The sequence below is a fragment of the Mastomys coucha genome, unplaced genomic scaffold (assembly GCF_008632895.1).
Source record: "Mastomys coucha isolate ucsf_1 unplaced genomic scaffold, UCSF_Mcou_1 pScaffold4, whole genome shotgun sequence".
Taxonomy (NCBI): Eukaryota; Metazoa; Chordata; class Mammalia; order Rodentia; family Muridae; genus Mastomys; species Mastomys coucha.
This window is the reverse complement of record NW_022196910.1, coordinates 20,311,172-20,317,129: the sequence shown is the minus strand read 5'-3', so window position 1 is coordinate 20,317,129 and position 5,958 is coordinate 20,311,172.

Genomic DNA, 5,958 nt, shown 5'->3' with positions numbered 1-5,958 from the left:
CCTGGTTGTGTCAGAACTCCTCAGAGTCAAGCTGTCTCTGTGATCCTCTGATTCTGGGATCCTGTGATTCCTGGGCTTGTTAGAGCACCTGGGAGTGGGGCTTCCTCTGTGTGCTGTGGGACTGGTTGCAGAGCTTGTGCCCAAGGTCTGCTCAGGACACCAGCCCAGACAGACTGGAAGGAACCAGAACCACTGGGCTGGCAAAGTTCCTGTGTGCCTAGTCTTGCTGGTCCCAGTTACTCCCGGTTTGGGGACAGATGTTAGTTCCTCCTCACCTCTGATCCTGGGCGTGTCAGAGCATCACTTCTGACATTTCTTAATGCTACTCAAGGTTTATAGTAATTTTTTTAAAAGGCCCATTTCTGATGGCATGCAGCACATAGGTAAATGGAAGCCCTGAGCCAGCAGGTAGTAGTCCAAATGGGTTTCTAGGACTGAGTGAAAGGTAAACTGGTTTCTCAAGGGAGACCATGAAAGGAGACATGAGAGAAAGGGGAGCCCAGGGAAAGGAAGGACAAGAAGCATGATGGATGTATGAAGGCCACCCCCCCAACTCCCACCTCTGGCATTCATGTCCTCCATGACATAGACATGAAGGAGTAAACCAAGGAAAGGTGTCTGTCTGGTTGGCATCAGGATGTGTCAGGGCAGATTCTACACAAGGGGTGAAGATGCATGCATAGAGGTGGATGCATGCAGGATCACACAAGCACTGAGTCTACAGCCCATGTTAGCTGGCCCACAATATTTGAATGAGAGAGCAAGTTGCAGGAACTCTTGTTTCATGGAAGAGAATGCAGTCATGTTCACTGCTTATCAATGGTATAACTCATGGAATATTATGTCCCGAAATGGGATTTTTATTTTGAGCTTGGCTGTTACTCTGAGGCATAGTGTTTCAGATTTGAGCTCAGTCCATGCTGCATCAACTCTAGATCATTTAGAAATGCTGCTCTCAACTCATTTCGGAAAGGGATCTGAATCCTGTGGCACACATGTAGTGTCTTGCCTTAAAAAAAAAAAAAATGAAACACAGCTTCAAGATTCTGTTTTAAAAAGTCCTCATAGAAAATAGGTGTCATCTCATGTGTGATTTCGAAGTGTGTTTTCTCAATGCAATACAGCGTTTTCTTTTGACAGCTTGGATGGGAAGTTTCAAAGTGATTGCGTTGATGTGTTTTATTTTTCTCATTATCCCTTTGTCTCTCAAATCCTCCAAAATAAATAACCAGTCTTAAGACGTCACCCTTCGGAGAAGCTCCCTTGGCAATCCCTTCCACTCCATGGATATATTCTGGCTAGGAAGGTCACTGTTTCCTTGTCATTGTGAATATTTGAACAAATCCCATATGAAAAGGTTGAGGTGGACTCTCAGTTATTACAAGAGCTGGCCCAGGATACATGACATTTTTAACCTTTCATCCAATTGAAAAACTTCTTTTCTCTACATGCTGAAGAAGCCCGGGTGGCCTGCAGTGAAGAGGAAGCCAATCTTCCTTTCTCACTTCTTCATATCATTTCATCTCCACACTTCTAGATGTTTCTGACACCTCATCTTTGGGGAGTCCTGGCAAAGGGCTGGTAAGTTAAGGGTTAAAATGTCACATGTGGCCAGGCAGTGGTGGCAAACACCTTTAATCCCAGCACTTGGGAGGCAGAGGTAAGCAGATTTCTGAGTTTGAGGCCAGCCTGGTCTACAGAGTGAGTTCCAGGACAGCCAGGGCTATACAGAGAAACCCTATCTCGAAAAAACAAACAACAAACAAACAAAAATAAATAAATAAAATAAAATGTCACATATGACCTCTGCTCCTGTAGTCTGCTTGTGACCCCTTAATAGAAAGAAGCTCCTCACTTCCCCAGTGTGGAGTCCTCAGGCACCCTATACCTGGCTCACACCACACTCACAGATACAGATCAGTGGGAAACAAGAGTGGGAAACAAGAGAGAATTGGGGGGTGAATGGATACTGCTCTGTTCTCTGAAGCATTTCCCTGGGAAGTCTGAGGAACCAAATGTGGTAAAAAACGTGTCTCTTCAAGGGTCATTGGGACGCTGTGTGCTCAGCTCTACAACACATTTAATGTTCTTTCCTGTTTCCCTTTTTTCATTTTACAGTTCCTTGCTTTCACGGGCCTGCCCTCTCCAGAAATAAGCAGCACGGATCTCCTTCTTTATGCTCTGTTGTCTAGGAAACCTAGCTTAAGACAACTTTTAAACTAAAACCATGTACCAAAGTAAGAAATGGCCTCCTGAAGATGGAAGATAATATTCTAAGCTCCAGGAATTCCATGTTTGGAGGTCTCAAGGCAAATTGGCATGTGCTTTTGTTTTCTGATCTTACTCTAGAGTGTTATAAGCCATGCCTGTTTGGCTTATAAATAGTAGACATTTAGCTTTCACAGTTCTGGAGGCTGGGAAATCTAAGATCAAGGTGCTAGGGAAATTGGTACCTGTTAAAGGCCCATACCCAAGTTCATGGATGGTAACATTTATCTCTGTCTGCATACACCAGAAGGGACTTCTGTCTTCTTCTGGATTTCTTCTAGATATTTTTCTTAAAGACACTGATTCTGTATCACTAATCTAATCACTCCAAGTCCCACCCCTGGTCCCATAACTTCTGGGGTCAGGATTTGAACCTGTGCATTTGGGAAGGGCTTGACTGAACATCTAGTCCCTTCATTGCCCTGGACTTTTCAAGAGATGTGTCAGTCAGAGAACAACAACTCCAGTCAGCTGGGATGATGGTACAGGGATTGTAAGAGATGCAGATGGAGAGATGAATCTATTCATGAGTCAGGGAGTGGGCTATGGTAAGGAGGCTACAGAAGGACTTGAAATGCGATGCTGAAGGGAGATTTGCATTCAGATCACTTACCGCTTAGGTTCATGTGTCTCACAGAGCATCTGGGAAGAACCTTCTGCACGCATCATGACATAACAAAAACACCTATCTCATGGTAAGACAGAATGAATGAGCCAGAGAGCTTAGGACTGCAGTACCAGGTGTATATCTGTCCTCCATGGCATCAACCAGTGCTTCTCAACCTGTAGGTGTAACCTCTTGGGGGAGGGGTTGCCTAAGACCATCTGCATATCAGATATTTCCATTATGATTCATAATAGTAGCAAAATTACAGTTATGAGGTTGCCATAAAAATAATTTTATGGTTGGAGGTCACCACAACATGAGGAACTGTGTTAAGGGATTGAGAACTGTGAAGGTTGAGAACCACTGTTGAAAACTTTTCTTGTGTTGTGAGTCAGAGAAAGCCGAGGTGCCCAAGAGAATATGTAGGGTTTGATCCATTTAATTGTTCTTCCAATTTTAATTGCAATAAAAACTTTATGCTTAAACTCTTGAGGAATAAATAGAAGAGAAAAAATGTTTCAAAATAATTTCACTTTAAAAACATCACTATTATTTTTATGTCCTATTAGTTTTCAGAAAGTCCTGGTAAGATAATAGAAATTATATCATGACTTGGAAAGCAGGGGTATGCAATAAAAATATTAGTTACATATTTCTGTGTAACAAATGGCTCCAAGGTATAGCGACTTAATAAACTAACACAATAATAAACACTTACCTTTCATAGCTTCTGTGAGTCAGGAAGTTGAAATCCATTTTTCTGGACACACTGAAGTTCTAAAAGGTTTCATCAGAGTTACACAGCTAATCAACAGCTGAGTTAGTCTGTGAAACCAGGTTCTCTGACTTTACTGATGGGCAATGGTGACTCTGTGGCACTACTATCTAGGAGACAGCACTGGCTGGAATTCAAATGGGTTCAAACAATTGTACCTTTTCTGAAAGCTAGAAATATTTAATGAGTGTGGAGCCATCTAGGCACTAATCAATACAATACTTTAAAAGAATACACTCTGGCTATTCCTCTCCACAAAAGAAGGTCTACAGGTCTCAGTCAACTGTCTTGTCTCAGGACACCTTTCTCCCTCTCAACTCAGATACAAATGAGATTTAGGAGAGAGGAGAAATAGAACCCACTAGAAGACAAAATGATCAGGTATAGCAAACATCAGGATCCACACACCAAGAGCACCATGTCCTAGAGAAAATATCACAGAGAAAGGATAACAACTATGTTTCTAATAACTAACACCAAAAAGTAAAATAATCACACTCAAAACAAAATGTTATGAGGCAAGAACAGGAAGACTTAAAAAAAAAAAAAAACTAAAAAATCTACAAATGAGAGAAAATGTAGGTTTTGAAATTAAAGGCTTAATGGATGGGTTAAGAGGTTTGATACAGTTAAAAAGAGTATTACCAAAATGAAGTCATTGTCCAGACAGTATTAGGGGAGAGGGACAGATAACATGAGAAGCATTAAGAAACAGAATGTATACAAGGAGAATTCCCAAGCTTGTTTTAAAGTCCTCAAAGAAGAGAGTTGAGTGAGTGGAACTAAAGAGATGTTTGGAGAGCTATTGTGCATGTCTTGAACCTAATAGCTGTGTCAATCAAGAACAATGAAGAGAGGGAGATGACAATATTTATTAATTTCCATTTATTGTCTTATAAAAGTAAATATTTCATACTGGAGAATCCAGTGTGCGTGGTGTGCATTTGTTCACTGACAGAGTATAATCTTCAAAACTTGAAAACATCATACTTACAAAATCCAAAATGAATGTAAGTCAAGAGCTGCTATTCAACTCATTAAAAAGGATACTCGCTAAAGGAAGACAGGAAATGTGCTCCAAATAGCATTCTTCAAGTCTTAGAGAGAGGTTGGTTTCAGCTGGTGAAGGGGCTCAGCGGGTGAAGAACTACTGACAGGCATGAGTTCGATCCCTGGTGCCCACATACAGCTGGAACCAACTCCTGTAAGTGGTCCTCTGATCTCCACACATGCACCATGGCAGACAGACATAGACTCTCTCTCTCTCTCTCTCTCTCTCTCTCTCTCTTTCTCTCTCTCTCTCTCTCTCTCTCTCTCACACACACACACACACACACACAATAAATGATGATGATAATAAACAAATAAATGTAAAAATTAATAGGATTGTAAGCTGAATACAAAACTGGTTATATCCAACAAGGTGGTAAATGACAAAATTTAGGCTATGTCTCAACACTTATAGCCTTTGGAGATAAAATTTATTTATTCATAATGGAAATGAACCATCTGAATTACTACCAGTTTTTACATTCTAACCTCTGTATAAAATTTGCTAATCAAGAGTAAATATGCCTATAGCAGGAACAGTAGAGCTGCCTCTATGTAAATGCCAGGGCCAGCGCAGCCACAAAAGCGTCTCCTGCAAGAGGACCTAATTGAAGACTGCCTGAGAGACCAAGGATTGCTGGTGCAGTCAATGTCAACTAGTTAGGAACTGCTGTTTAGAAGGGATGCTTTCTTGGGACCAATGGGGCTCAGGTGGAGGATATTAAAGAAGCTTGCAGCAGGGTTCAGATGAGCTTTCTGTGGTGTTTCTCACCTGCTTCTGGAGTCTATGTCCTTCACTCTGTGCCACCTCACCTCCAACCCTCAAGGGAACATAGGGTCAGCTGGTGAGTAGTCTAAGGCACAAGCAACAGATGCCCAGCAAGATGTTTCTAGGGAATCAGAGGACAAAGCAGGATAGTTATGTTTGTGTTTCCACTTGCCTGGACCGTAGCCCTGGTGCTGGTAAGTGCAGCTTGCCAAGGGTATGAGGACAATGAGGGGGGATGAGCCCTTGGCATGGTGCCTCCAGATTCCTGTCACCATCTCACTAAGACTTCAGAGGCAGACAAAAGAACAATAGCAACCCAGAAGGAGGTTTTTCTTTATTAGTGAAAGTACACAAGACGGGGTGGGGCTTCTTAAGAGTCTCACATTACATTTTACTTAGTGTTAGGGATATATAGGTTATTTTTGATTAGGGTATGATTTTTAAAGATTTGTGTGTGTGTGTGTGTGTGTGTGTGTGTGTGTGTGTGTG